At 35.4% G+C, this 15,629-nt stretch overlaps 1 protein-coding gene across 4 annotated transcripts in view; it reads left to right on the forward strand.

Moving 5' to 3' along the window:
* The window catches only part of Dg (Dystroglycan), a 428,114-nt gene that overhangs the window by 26,197 nt on the left and 386,288 nt on the right, over positions 1 to 15,629 (forward strand). The window lies entirely within an intron of this gene.

A 15,629-nucleotide genomic window follows, 5' to 3' on the forward strand; every position in this document is an offset into this window, starting at 1 on the left:
TAAAATTCTAAATTTTGAATTACGGATCTAGTCAATATTTGAAATTCGAATAAGTACGGGAAATTTAAATATCTTCGCCTGACATTTGAAATTATAATACGAAATTTTGAAACTGACGTTCGAAAGTTCGAATACATTACTACGTGGTCGCCATCGTTCAGGCGACCCATAATATTATGATGTATCAAATTAATAACAATGTATAGGTACGCCTTCCCATTTAATAAGACATGCTCCCTTCAATTGAGCCAGTGTCTAGCAATTTTATTAGGCCATTGACTCGCATCATCAACGGTTTGTAGCATTTCATTACTTTCGCGAATAAATTTGCCTGTTCACTCATGTTGCCGCAATAAATTACTTCGCATGTCACTTTGCACCATATTGTGTTTCTGTTTCGCGAAGACCGCACCATCAGGGGCGTAGCTAGAATTATTATACAATTATGATAAACTTCATTTTAAAACCCTCAGATATAATATACATACTAGAAAAAATATTGAAAAAGTATGACGTCTAAGAAAGAAAGGAGCGGAAGGCAATTAATGTCTTCGAAATGTGGTCTTGGCGCTGAATGCTTCATATTTCCTGGAGAGAGCACAATGATTTGAGTTGGCCCATCTCCACCCGTCATGTATATGCAGCCGCGATTTGTGCACGGCTGCCTTCCATCACGCTATAAACGTGTCAGAATGAAAATATTTTAGTGCCACACTTCTTTGTCCCGAAGCGATGCTGCACGGGACAGATGTAGCAACCATGCACTTTAGTGCTGAAAGAAAGAGTTTTAGAAATAAAAAGACTCTTGACTTGCTCTGCCGTCATTTATCTTTAATGACATGAAGTGTCCTCTGTATCCGTGTATTGAAACTCTGCCGAAACAGAGGAGTCAGGAGTTGAAGGGTTCGGAATTATTCCGTCCTCCATATGAAGCAGCTAATTTTTGAAATGCCTCAAAGTTGGCCTTGGTTGATGTCAAGCCAGCGTGGCCAATCTAGGCCGTGTGTGGGCGGACCCTGGCAAACAGCTCCATACAAATCAGGAGTTCGTAGACAGATTAGTCGCTAGACCCGGTAGTACTCGAGGGTGTAAAATGACCGCAGGCCGCTCTAAACTACGCTGGATTGGTGAAATATTAAGTTTCGGTGGAATTCTGTGGCAGTGGTGAACAAGGAACCTAGAAGCTTAAATTGAGCTTGAGGAGGTCTTCATCTAGTAGTGTATTAAACAGGACTGTCTGCTTTATTTTATCTACTAACCAATGCTAACATTAATTTCTCAAATTGTAGTTCGCCGTTTAAGTTACCATAAATATGTAAAATATTTTTGTTGTGTAGAATTGAACGATCTTTTCTTTTTCTCAGAATAAAATTTCTGTAAAGATTGACAGTTAATGAATTATTATCCAAAAACCGTATCGGTGAAATATCACCAAGATGGCGTCTTTGCCCGTCAGATTTGTAATCAGCAAAAAGAACTGAATCAGAATCACTCAAAAACCTTTTCCACTGACAATACTGGGTAATGCTGCGTTTGTATTGTCTGGCAACCAGACTACATCCAGAGACTCCAAATAATAAAGGAACGGCTCTCGACATTGCATTGATATACATTCTCCAGTTTTTAGACACATTATTAGGCGTGGACCGGATAACCTGGAGAGACTAAAATGGTTTTGTGTAGCCTCCAGGGAAGGGGCAGCAGACGGGAAGCGTCGGCACACTGGAGCGACCGAGTGCATGGAGAAGCCTTCCGTAGGCGTGGAAAATATTGGTCACTCAGAAGAAGGATGGTGTCGATCCTTAGTCACGAGGGAACGACCAAGAAGATTGTTTTTGCCGCCATTTGTCGCTAGACTTTTGAATTTTAATTTTGTTACCACAGGATAACGGATATGTTTGCATAATATCTCTGAAGACAGGAGATTTTAGCGGTCTATTCAAATTAAAACGACGTACATTACACGCGGAAGTGTATTCGGCTCTGATTTTAATATTTTGGATTTCTCCACTCTTAAAATTTTCTAAAAAAAGTGAATTAGTATCTACCTAGCTAATTTTTGTGCTGTAGATCGGTTTCTAATCGAAAACACAATCCTTTAATATTCTTATAACACGACACAATAACTACATTCTTGAAAATTCACCAACACCATTGCACTGATAATAAAAATTCAATGTTAAAACATCCCAAATTTGTGCCTCCTACAAAACATGCTACACTTTCAAATGAACGTGAAGATTTCTTTATAATTACCGAAATATATTTCTTATCTTAATCAAACACATAGATTCTAGAATCCAGATACAGATAACATTCAAATGTTGTAGATATTCGACGTGCAAATTCCCTCCTTTAATATTGTCGTAGTCAATTTTGTCATTTCGGTACTTTTAATCGTGTCCAGTAAATTGTGCGTATACGAATAGATTATCGCCGTGAGATTTTATACCGATAACAGATAGTTATACGTACAACATTGAGACCAAATGACGCGTTTTTCGTGGATCATTTTATCGAATGTTAATTTTGTACACGTGCTTGTTATATTATTATGTTCATGTCTTTTTTTTTTGAAAGTCAGTAATATTCCAATTAAATTGAAATACGTCATCATCATCAGCCGGGGTCAATCCACTGCTGGATGAAGGCCTCTCCAAGCTTCTTCCAACTCTCTCGGTCCTGTGTCATTCGCTGCCACGTATTTCCGCCGAACTTTACCAGTTCGTCAATCCGGCGGCTTTTAGGGCGACCCTGTGGCTGTTTCGTGCCCCTTGGGTACCACTGGATGACGGCATATGTCCAGCGGCCGTCCTTTCGGCGAGCAATGTGCCCCGCCCATCTCCATTTCACCTGTTTGGGCAACGTCTATTACATCGCGTACTCCTGTCAGCTTCCTAGCCCATTCGTTTCTCTTGCGGTCCTTTCGCGTGATGCCCAACATACACCTCTCTATGCCTCGCTGTGCGACTCTTAGCCTTTGGACATCTCTCGTGTTGAGGGTCCACGTCTCGCAGCTATACGTGAGTACGGGTAGCACACATTGGTTGAACACCCTACGCTTAAGACATAATGGTAGGTCACTCTTGAAGATACTATTCAGACGTCCGAAATCACTCCATCCCAGCTTTGTTCTTCGATGGGCACCTGCTGTCCGAGATAGACGTATCTGCTGACTTGCTGGAGTTGGGTGCCATTAATACAGATAATCGCAGGGTCCGAAAAACAGTTCCTCATCACTTTTGTCTTTGAGACATTTATCTTTAGGCCAACCGTTTAACTGACATCCGCGAATTCTTGCATTCTACCTTGGAGGTCTTTCGGGTCTTGTAAGAGTATAACAATATCATCTGCAAAGCGCAAGTGACTTGGGTGCTCCCCAATAATTGGAACACCCTTTTCCTCCCAATCAAGTGTCCTGAAGAAGTCCTCGAGAGTAGCGGTGAATAGTTTAGGTGAAATGGTATCACCTTGCCGGACACCTTTGTTGATGGGGAATTTACACGACCGTTTGTGGAGTTTCACGCATGCTGTGGCATCACTGTATATACTGTTCAATATGTTTATGTAGCGTGAAATATGTAATATTTATTAGAAATGTTTTATAATAATTACGGCAGGTTGTACTACGTTTAGATCTTTCACACAATTATTCATGTACTTATTATTTACTTATACATACCCATATATATATATATGTACACATTAATACTATTGACCGAATGTACTTGATGGAATTTGAATTTAAATTCTAATGCATTTAAGTTTTGTTCTATTTCATTTGAGTTCCGTTGAAGAATAGTACAAAACTTAAATCCATTAAAATATTATATTATATACATAGATGGTATTACACTAAATAATATAAATATACGATTGAAATAGAAAACACAATATCTGCGGAGCACGAAGGAAATTGGTAGCTCCGTAAAGCTCTCGAATTCGTTCTGAAGGGAAAAATTTCAAATGACAGCGAAGGAAGGGGAAGATTTTTAATAATACAATATGCCGCAGATGATTTCATTGAAGAATTTCTATGATTTTTAACCAGTCTTAGTCAAATATAACCACTATAATTCCGTAGAGATGGCAACACTAGTGGGGAGTGTTTGTCTGAGTCATTCCATCGCAACACGAAAATGCAGTCAGTGACTCGTGGCTCCGTAGCACAATGCATTATAAGTCGGCCAACTAACGAACTAAATGCACTCGGATAAATTGTCGCAATTATAATTGCTCGCTTTGTTTGAGCCGCGCCTCTATTCAGCGTACGCCAAACTGATCATCTCTGCTTTGATATGCATAGAGTGGGAGGACAGGGAGCATAAAACTGTGGCCCGTATAAGATTTTTCTACGTTCTCACAGAGCGACACTGCTTCATGGAAAACCGAGTTTGCCGAAGACTATACCAAGTAATCGATACGTTTTAAGATAAACTATTAAGTAGGTATACCAGTACGCGTCTGCTTTGAGTATAACTTCCAATTGGGAAAAAACATCAATATCTGGGTAGTGATAATGTAATCTCATTAGAAGAAAATATCCAGAGGGTTGGAGTGGACCCTTTTTTAAGTTGCTCTGATCCGGGACCTAATACTTGCTCCAGCTCCGTTCCAGGGTCTGCTCCGCTCGGGTAAAAAAAATAATATGTACCTATTATATAATGTATACAAATGAAGGTGTCTCTCGAAAAGGGGTCTATATGAAATAACCAAAATTTTACAGGAGTGAGGAAACACACTTAAATAAATAAATAAGAAGAATTTCATTGATGTATGGTTATATACAGTGGTGGCTCGTCCATATGCTCTGCGGAACTGCAGAACCCCCAAGCAAATTGAGAAAAATGTAATATTATAATATACTTACATAAATTTATGTATACCTACATATTATATGAAAATATCAATATTATTTAATATAATATAACCTAATAATCATAGGTAGTTACTATAAATCGCTGAAATTCTTGATGTTTTCCTTTCTCCTGTAAAATTTAGTTTTTGTATATAGATAGATCCCTTTTCGAGGAAGACCTTCAAATGTTGAAAAATTAAAAAGTATTTTTGAAATAAGGATTATTATTCGTCCTTTTCATTATTAATTATATTAAACAAAATTCAGACAGCAAATCGTCTTTCATTATCTGCCTCTTTTGTCAAAAAAAGTGAAGTTATTTATCACTCAGCAGTGTTGTCGCATTTCAAATGATTCTAGTGATGAAGTGTCGAATATAATATTTTCATTGGGTATTAGGACGAAAATTTAATACTAAAAAAACATTCGGAGCAGTGGAGCACTACAAATTTTCGGTGCTCCGGGTAAAACCCCATTCCTCCACTGCTCCGAGCTCCGCTGCAACGCTCTGGAAATATCACATTAAAAAATAAGTTTTGAAAAGTGAACTTTTGGCTTAATATGATTAAATTGGTAGAGCCCTACGTCAAAAAGGTTATCTTAAAATATCAAAAATTAAAATCAAAATAATAATTGGATTATTTTTTTTAAATCATATTGACATACCCTGGAATAGGTTCACCCATTACAACTACAGGTTTAATTGACAGTAAAGTATTGTGTAACTTTAACTTCCGGCTCGCTTTTTTCAACGATGCGCCGACAAATTTTAGTAGGTGGGTACACACTGCTAGTTTTTATCCAATAAATATAAAATTAAATAACTAAATATATTATATATTGGTAGATATGATGTGTATATAATATATATTTTGAAGAAAATTGTTCACAGAAGAAGAAATGTCATTTTGAGTAGATCAACTGGACCGGTCACTTCAGTGAATAGGTATATTATATAGCTACAATTTTTCGACTGGTTATTCTTATTATGTACCGGGTGTTTCGGGAAGACTAGTAACTAAATATTACATATTATGTAATATGAGTACCTGGCATCATTACTTACATTTACAAAAATTAAGTTTTGAGAGAGAAGCAAAATATCATTTGGGCACTATATTTCGTTAGTACAAAAAGTATTTTCCGTGAATATTTAATGACTGACATAGATTTTTTTAATTCATATAAAAATCACTCTGTTTCCTTCATGAGATGTTAAATCCTCATGACAGTGGAAGAATTACGGATTGTTGGTTTGAAAGGCATTAGTGCTAGGACAGAATTCACCCAGTGTTGATTGCTGAAAATTTTAGTACTAATTGTATTACAGTCAATTACATTAATAAATGGACGAAGCATCTGGGAAAAAAATGACACTCACTTTTTTGTCGGGTCTGCCGAATGGCATAATCTGTTCTAACGCCATTACAATAAAGGTGATATTGCTATAAATTCCCAAAGCTTTTTGTCGGGTCTGCCGAATGGTTCGGTTTGAACGGTTTCGCTCAAATGAACATTGACACTATAAACACTGCTCTAACGCCATTACAATAAAGGTGATATTGCTATAAATTCCCGATGCGTGATGTCGCATAATGGAAAATGCGTGACGCCTACATATACGAATTTACTTGCTAGCTACTGTATTGAGTGCGTTTGATTACAGTACAGTGTTTTACGGCAACCAATTATTTTTTCTGTATAATAGATTGATGCATTCAGAATAACTTGGCAGAAATGTCGAAATTGCATCATATTGTAACTGTAGGAGACGTTTATAAATATGGACTATTTTTTCGAGTACAAAAAATCACATGAACATAATATTGTGTCCAGTTTTCAATGGGTGTGGAGATAACAGCTATTTGAATGTTACCTACATATAAAAACCTAATGAAACGTATGAAGGAAAGAAGTGATTCATTGATTGCTTAATCTTCTTTGCACAATGCTAATAAATTCCATCCGTTCGGGTGATGTCATCCTGGGTTACCGTATGAGATTGACAGGTAAAAGGAAAATGCCTATTTTGGTTTCATCATCTTTATTTGTTTAATCTATAAAACGATAAAAAGTGCATAAAAACCTAATTATAATCATTCAAGTATCATATACATTCTTACAGCCAACAAGTCATATACCATCTTGATCACACGCCTTATTTTCATAGTACTTTCTCTCTATGTACGAGTATGTCTCTCTTTGTCGCATATACTTTTAGATTTAGATCCATCTCTAGTACGTAATTGAATGCGACGCTCTCTATGCATTTATAATGTATGTTGGGTAATGGGTAAATCTCAATTATATGTATTTACTGGATAATTCTATCGGTTTTTAAAATAATATCGTTTTAATTATGTGTATTGATGATTCTAGGATTGGCCTAAATATGAAGATGATGGAGAGCATATTATCTGAAATATTTTCAGTTTAATGGGCTAGGTAACTTATAGTGGTATTACGGTAACGGGAATGTAAAATAATACAATAAAACACACAAATATTTTCCAATACTTATGTCAAAAAGCCCACCACCGAAGTGAATACACTTTTCAACTCTGTTGACAACTAGTACCAGAATAAAGTATATCGAAGTCGTGGTGAAATTTTTGAAATATTGAAAATTATTCATTTATTTATAACAATTGAAAAATGCTGTCGTTTTTTATTTATTTATTTATTTACTATTCCTCCCGAAACACTCTATATCAGAGTCAGTCATTTTGTTGACACTGCAAGAAACCACTCACATAGTAACACGGCCACCAATAATGTAATTGGTTTGCTCTTTTCTATATTGCAATTATGTTATTGTTCCCCTCCATTGTTCCGTTCTGTTGTGTTTTCTCTTTCCCTCAATTCAATCAGCCATAACTTGACAGGATTTTTGGCGGGGCTGTGTTATATAAATGAAATTAAAAATGCATTCAAAGAGATGCTGCACATTTTTGAGGTTTGGTTGGAGTGCATATTTTCAAAAACCGATAAATAAGTTCTCGTATTGTATTTTCAAATTAGAAGACTGTCCATTTTTATTGGCCGATAAAACCTTTATTTTAAAATAAGTTCGTTTGTTAAGCTAGTGCTACAGACCATTCCGGCCCATTATCGACTACAGAATCGTTTAAGGAAATCTCCATCCTGAGCTCTCTCTCTCATCAGTCACAGTAAGTCTCTCTGCGTCCCTCTTAACATTATTTGTCCATCTCCAGAGACCGCTTGACTGCAGTAGGTACTGACATCGCCGTTTATGACGGTACCTCTCTGGATTCATCGATAGCCTGCTTTTGCCTCACATATGTGATATTATGCGCATCCCAAATGCAGAAAGGTGATTATCCTAATTAACATAGTGTTTTTTCGAATTGAATATCCGCTTTCCAGCCGCGAGATCAAGACGTCTTTTTGATCAAACTTCTCTCTTATACACACATTCTACAAGGAGGGATACGCGTGTTAAATACCAGTATATCAGTTTACCATTTAATTTTGATGTTATTGAAAAAAAATATATAAAAAATATATATTCTTTTTAACAATACAACAGACCATGAGGCCCAATGTAGCGAAACAGTGGTTTGGCTAGTAATATAAATGAAGGAAACATTCAGCCTTTTCGAAAATCACATACATGTATTGTGGCCTCGCAGGGATCGAACCCGGTATACCCCCAGATGGAGGGCCACTGCCTTACACACTGAACTACAAAAATCGCTATCATATCAGTGTATAGTCGCGGGATAGTTAGTGTTCATCCTGAAGCAACCCTCACCAAAAAAATTCCACACCCTGCCTTATGCGATTCCACCTCAAAGTAATGATATATAGAGAGCGCCTATTTTTCGCCAAAATGAAGCCGTGTTTCTTGCGTATAACTCACAGTAAAACCTCGATTTTATTATTATCAACTTAACTATGAAACGTTATACCACCGTGTTGGTTCTCAGTACGGCTACCAAATTTAAACACAACATAGTTAACAATATGGTCTACTAAAATAACTACAAATAATTACCAGTAACTTTATATTTAACACAAAAACAATATATTTCAGCAACACGTGCTCGCAGTTTTTAAACGAATGTATTCAGTCGAATCCATTTTTACCGGTGACGTTTAGAAACAATATTTAATTCAGCCGTAGAAATTCTGTCTTACTCTAACGCATAGTGCGGAGATATAAGCGTGCCGAATGCTTTCTCACTCGCACTAATGGTTCGTTTTTGTTCAGGCCTTGGATTCCACGCTATATTCGCACGGACCCAAGAGGGCGAATTTTTAGTACACGCCCCGACGGTCCGCTCTAGTATGGATATCATAATTCTTTTCAATTAAACTGTCGACTCCAATAATCGCGCCCCGGCTGTAAGACGAAGGAATCATGAAATCAATTATACCACTTGTCACTTCTGCCACCATACCCGCTGCTATTGTGAGAAGACGTCTAATCTAATTAGTGCGCTGCGGCCCTAATAGATTACTTTCCAGAGCCCAACAGAAATGACTCAACGAAACCATTAATCTACCGGAAATAAAATAAAAAACGAAATTTCAAAAAAGGAATACCTCCTAATAATATTAATTGTACGATTGAAAGATGCATACAATATTATTTAGGTACTCATTGAATCAATTCACAATAAAATACGGATACTTTTAAATGATAAAACAGTGATAATATACCTTTCGAAATGCTTCATCGTCAGCAATCAATAAAGGTGCGCATTTTGCTCATAGTGTCAACTAATAAGATGTAAGATTATGGCATTATACGAGTATTAATAATTCTGAATTTATCAATAAATTGTTTAAATCCTAATGGATTTAAGTTTTGTACTATTCCATTTGAGTCGTTTTTGCTACCCGGGTTTCGCCTTTCGGCATCTTCAGGCACTGTACACTCGCCATAAGGCAAACACACACTGACAACGAACATTATTGACTCTGACTTATATAACATATCATTACAATAAAGTAGGTAAAAACTTATCACCTACCTATTAAGTCAAAGATCCAATGAAAAAATATAACTATTAATTAATAATAATAATAATTATGAATTATTATTGTTTTTAAAAAACCCCATACTTTATCAATAATAAAACACTTGATAAGCATATCTCTTTTATTGTGTTAACTGTCAATTCATGGTGGAACTGCATTGTATTATTGATTAATTTAATAAATTTGGACTTGGTTTCGTTCTCCTCGAAATGTCCCTTTGAGGAGGACGAAACCGGTCCAAATTTATTAAATAATAAAAGTGCAATAAGTACTAAAAAAATTTGCGTTTTATTAAATTAATCAATAATAGTAGGTATAATAAATCGTCAAAACCTAATAATAGGTGATTAGTAATTATAAACAATACTAATATTATTAATTATTTTGCACTTCAAGATAAAAAGAACTTTTTATATACCACGTTTTTAAATTTTCTGTTGAATCATATAAACTTGACAATTCTATGTATTAATAAATACTTTTTTTTGTACTTGATAAAAATACTGAATAAATATAGAATACTGAAATGTCATTTTGACATTTCATATTGATTTCCATAGTAACGCACGTATATATTAATAATTTAGTTGCTAGGACTGGACACACAAGAAAAAATGTGTACTAGATAAACAAGAATACGAGCTAATAAAAACGTGGTAAAAATACTAACTACACTCATCATGAGGTGTAAAATCGTCCATTCTGGGAACAATGGTATTGCATTGGGAATTAATGGAGTTAGATATATATATGATATCACTCATCAGTTCTATAATATAGTAATATAATAAATTTTTTGTTGAAGATTTCAGAACGATAGTTTCAATAACATCATAATCAGAAAATTAACTTTGCATGAGATTAGAATACCGCGAAGTTAGTTTTTTTATGCAAATACTTAGTTTATTCGTTGAATTGATAGGTACCTATGATTAAGATCTCAGTTAAATTAAGATTTTAAATATTATGCTAAGCTAAGTTCAATTGCCCGTAAATACGTCATTATTAGATGAGGATCTTTTTGCTCATCGTCACCGACCAAGTATGATATGAAATTGTAGCATTTAAGTTCATTTCTAAACTTTGTCTTTTGGACGAACCAAAGTATGGGTAGCTAGATATATTTGTTTTTTGAGCATCTGATCGTCCCCATAATACATTTCACCGTATTTGCACGTGTGGAATGAAACTTCCAGTCTCGCTTTACAAGAAATATACGGAAAGGCCGTCGGGAGCTTGAAAATAAATGCATATGTATATTATTATAGTACATACCTAATATGCTTTAAATAATTTATAATATGGTTGCTTTACATAGTGTTTGCGTAAAGGAATTTCAGTTTAGTTGGATATTTTGACAACACTATTATAACCATTATGGACTCCATCCTCAGATTTGATCCCAGGCGACAATAGGTACATCAGTGAAACGGCAAATAATTTTCAACTATTTGCGCGACGAAATTTTGGACTCGCTGGCATTCGCAGAGCGAACGTCGAAAAGAGCCAACGTCAATTTGTTTCGTGATGGCGACGGGGGTAATTCTTAAATCGTATAAAGATGATTAAAAACGTTACCCATTTACTTGAAAAAGAAAACATGTCAATGAATATATTATTATTGTTACTAATAGAACAATAAAGAGAACATTAAATGGACGCATGTTGGATTTATATGACAAATCATATTTCATTCGGCGTGCGTCATTTGCACCCGCGACCCGCAATCCGCGCATCGCCTAGCCACGATCTTTTTAGACCATGCCTCAACTGAGGTATAGCCTTAACTAAAAATTTGTGATGATTGTTCTATTGTCTTAAGATAACACATAGTTTGGAAAATCGTAGAGACATACCCATCCATTCGAGTTTTGCCAAATCATTTAATTACTATAATATCAAGTATTAAACTACACGTCACAGATGTTATCTGAAAACATTGTAATATTGGTGACTATCTGTTTTGATTTGAATCAATGTATAAATAATAGAATATGCTTATCTAGATTTCTAGGTGGCGCCAGAAACTCTTCAATTTTTATTATTTACGTATATAGGTACTTGAATAATATGCTTTTAATTGAACTATTTTTTATTCAATGTAGCACTCGTTTCACACATGATTAGGTTTTGTTTAGACAAGGTACCTCAGAGGTAAACAATGTTTAATACCACTGCTTTATAATCCAAAATAAAATCGGAGTGTGGGAATTCCCTGTGTGGGAATAAGGATCCTGGGGTGAAAGACTAAGAAAAACGATGGTTTTTTCACTCACGGTGGGGTTAAACTGTTAAAGGAAAATATTAAGCTATGTATATAAATATTTACCGAGATTCCTCGTTCTATCTCGTCCATTGGGCAATTTGTTTGATTGATTTTCCCTGATTCAGCCCTTGAGAAAAATAATAAATATAAACGTTGCCCCGTGGAGAGGCAGATAAATAACCCAGTCCGCCCGCTATTCTATTCCGTAATGGTTTTCTATTTTTACAAGTCCTACCGCGAATCGTTAGTGCTTACTTGTGCTAATAAAAGTAATCAACTCACCTGTGCTTATCTGGGCCAGCGCTCGGCAAAGTGTAAGGCCTCGAATATGTACATAAGATTTTTTTTTCCATTGGATCAACATTTCGTTGTAAAATGTAAAATCTATTTTAGGGTCGCGCTTACCCTGGAACCAGTGGCACTACATCGCATACAAACATTATAACACGTTTACAAAAATGCAGCAATTATTTCATGAGGATAGTGTTCATTTCGAAAACCTGTTTAAAGTACATAATAAAAGACGTTAAAATTAATTTGTGACAGATTGACGGAAAAACATGGGTAGAAGTTTGGTGTCAGATAGGAAGCAATATATGAACCCACAAGAGTGAAGTGGGCCAAGTGACAAAATGGTGAAACTTTATTATTGAAGGTTTTAGTTTAGTGAACTTTTAAATTAATTTTATGCATATTTTTTGTAGATTTCGATATAATTTAATAATAATATGAATAATTGTTTGAACTGTTTGGAGTGGAGGTTCTCTTTAAAAAAAATGACAAATCGATTGCTTCATTTGTGTCAACGAAAATCGCTGCTGGGTATATTTTTTTAAACGACTTACTTCACAGCTACAGTTGGGTATTTTCCGAGAAAATCTCAGTCACGAGATTCGGGATTTCCAGAAAAAAATTCTCGAGATATCGGGAAATTTAAAAAAACCTGTAAAAATTCTAAAATTAGTGTAAAAACAGACAAATTCAAAAAAATATGTTTTTTTTTAAATTCATGTAAGACAGACAAAATAGAAGTAGGAAAACAAATATAAATAAAAACATCACTTATTAAAATGGAATTTCAAAAAACACACACTGTCAATCGTTGCGTCTGACAATCGCGTACGCTTTTGAGACACAAAATTCCCTGATGTTGCAAAAATTGTGCTCATTTTGAGTCGACGTTGGCTTAATTGTGTTTAATGCTCCGATCAGTCTTTGAACATTTTGTGTTTTCTGTCCACTTTTTTTCATATATGAAATCGTTTTTTTTTTTTCAATTAATATTTGATAATAAAGAAATCCCGAATTCCGAGAAAAGATTCTCGAGATCTGGGATTTCCCGAAATGTTAAAAATTTCAATTCTCGAGATTCGGATGGAATATCTCGAAAATTTCTCGTGAATTCCCGAAACCCAACTCTATTCACAGCCCGTTTGCAAAACGAATACTGATTTTCATATGTCACAAAATGAACGTGAGAAAAAATAATAATAAATGAGATGAGTCCGCTAAAGCAGGGTTGACAACACATCGTGTCGGATTAAAAAAAAACAAAAACAAATAAAACATAAATTCTCACATTGTTGGAATAAAATTATGATGTGCAAGTAAGTGATATTAGCTGGCAGCACGTTAATATCTCATTTCTGGCATTTATCATTAGTCACTCGGTGAGTAGCTAGGATTGCCACCCGCAGGCAATGTTTATTTTCATCTACAGTGATTCGTAATACATGCATACTGCATTTCTTGAATGACCTCATCCCACTCCTTTGTTCGGAAACAAGATGCACATGTTTTTCTAAAATGCCGCCGCGAATACCTCACAACGTCAGCAAATAATAATATTCAAACCTTTGGCTGAAAATGTAGAAACACATCGGCCGCGTGTGGCCGTTATTATTTGATACCATAATCCGTATATTATTATCATAGCATTCATACCGTGCATAGGTACGTTTATTCAAATTTTAATAATTATTGAAGAATGTACTTACTCGATACTGTGGCAGTAATTATCATAATATTGTAAATTTGTGTTTGTTAAATAAATAGAATAAACAGGCTTCTGCAGTCACTATTAAATTACGGCAGGTAGATCAAGATCAGATGTTTGCTCTCCCGAAGTGCATAACTAACCTGCCATTGGCGATTCCAATTGGGAGGGCAATAATTCTGTTCAACCGAATCGCTTCGGATGTTGGCATATTCCACATATGCGATATAAATTATTCTTAAAGTAGGGTTATGAAGGCCTCCGACTTCCTGACTAGCTCAGGCACTTGGAAGTGGAGGTTCATTAATGTGGAGGAACAGGCAGGAACCTCATGGACGTGGAGTAACCAAGAAGTCACGGGGCACAAAGTCAATTAAACACCAGATGAAATCTTCAGAACTCGTATTTTATTGTTATTAAAATATGTTTGGCCTTATGGCATTCCTTCATCAAGGATTATAGTCCATAGGTATCATTCACATTGGTATCGAAAGTCCCAAAGGTTATAATAATTAAAAGAAACTCGATTTATTGTTATTATCCATACACCACAATTACTAAAAAAAAAAGAAAAGTCAAATCAATTAATATTCGAAGTTCACAGTTCGAAGTCTCAATAAACAAGAGTCAACTAATATCCGAAGTCACAAAAATAACCACATTTATTACTGATTAATTAAAAATTAATTCGAATATTATTATTTAATTATTTTAAAATTAACTTGATTATTATTAACTAATTATTTAACATTAACTTAATTATTTCTAATTAGTTATGCAGACGAGATCGTGAGGGTCCCGGGGCAACAAGGCGTCGCAGAGGCGACTCCCGGAACCCACAAAACAGACTGATAATCGGATTTTAGAACCTTGCCTTTTTATCCGTTAGGGGTGGTCGTATTTCTTACCAATTCACACCGATCACCGATACCGCCATATGCTACACATTTATATAAGGTTGACGGATGTCAGTCTATCAACCAAACATATAGTGATATCGATGTACATAATATGATTAATATTAATATTACTTTAATTACATTAATTCCTTAATTACTATATACCACTAACGCCCGTCTATACATCTCGCTTTATTATTTGACTAACCCATTGCATATCTATATTAAATTTACCTATTATCTTACAATTTGCATTACACAATACATTACAAATCAAATCATATCTTACATTTAATCTAACTTAATTAACCCTTTATCCAAACATGTATTTAATCGAGATTTAATCCTATTACCTTATTACCTTATATTTACATGGTCTGCGACCGACTTATCTTCCACAGTTCACTCTGAGAAGTGGTGGGACTTGCCAGAGCAAACTGCGGGACTTCTACATGTATTAAAATTGTTCTGCTTTGTCTAGGGTCGTAATTATCTAACCGGTGGCACATTGACTACCAGGATCAGACCGAGCGGTTGGAAGGCACTACTCCTTATGGGAGCGCCCCCCACAGGGGCGGAAAATTAAGTGTGCGTCAGTTAGTT

Source organism: Rhyacophila brunnea, unplaced genomic scaffold, assembly GCF_057557595.1.
Source record: "Rhyacophila brunnea isolate RB1 unplaced genomic scaffold, BYU_Rbru_1.0 scaffold_16, whole genome shotgun sequence".
NCBI classification, from domain to species: Eukaryota; Metazoa; Arthropoda; class Insecta; order Trichoptera; family Rhyacophilidae; genus Rhyacophila; species Rhyacophila brunnea.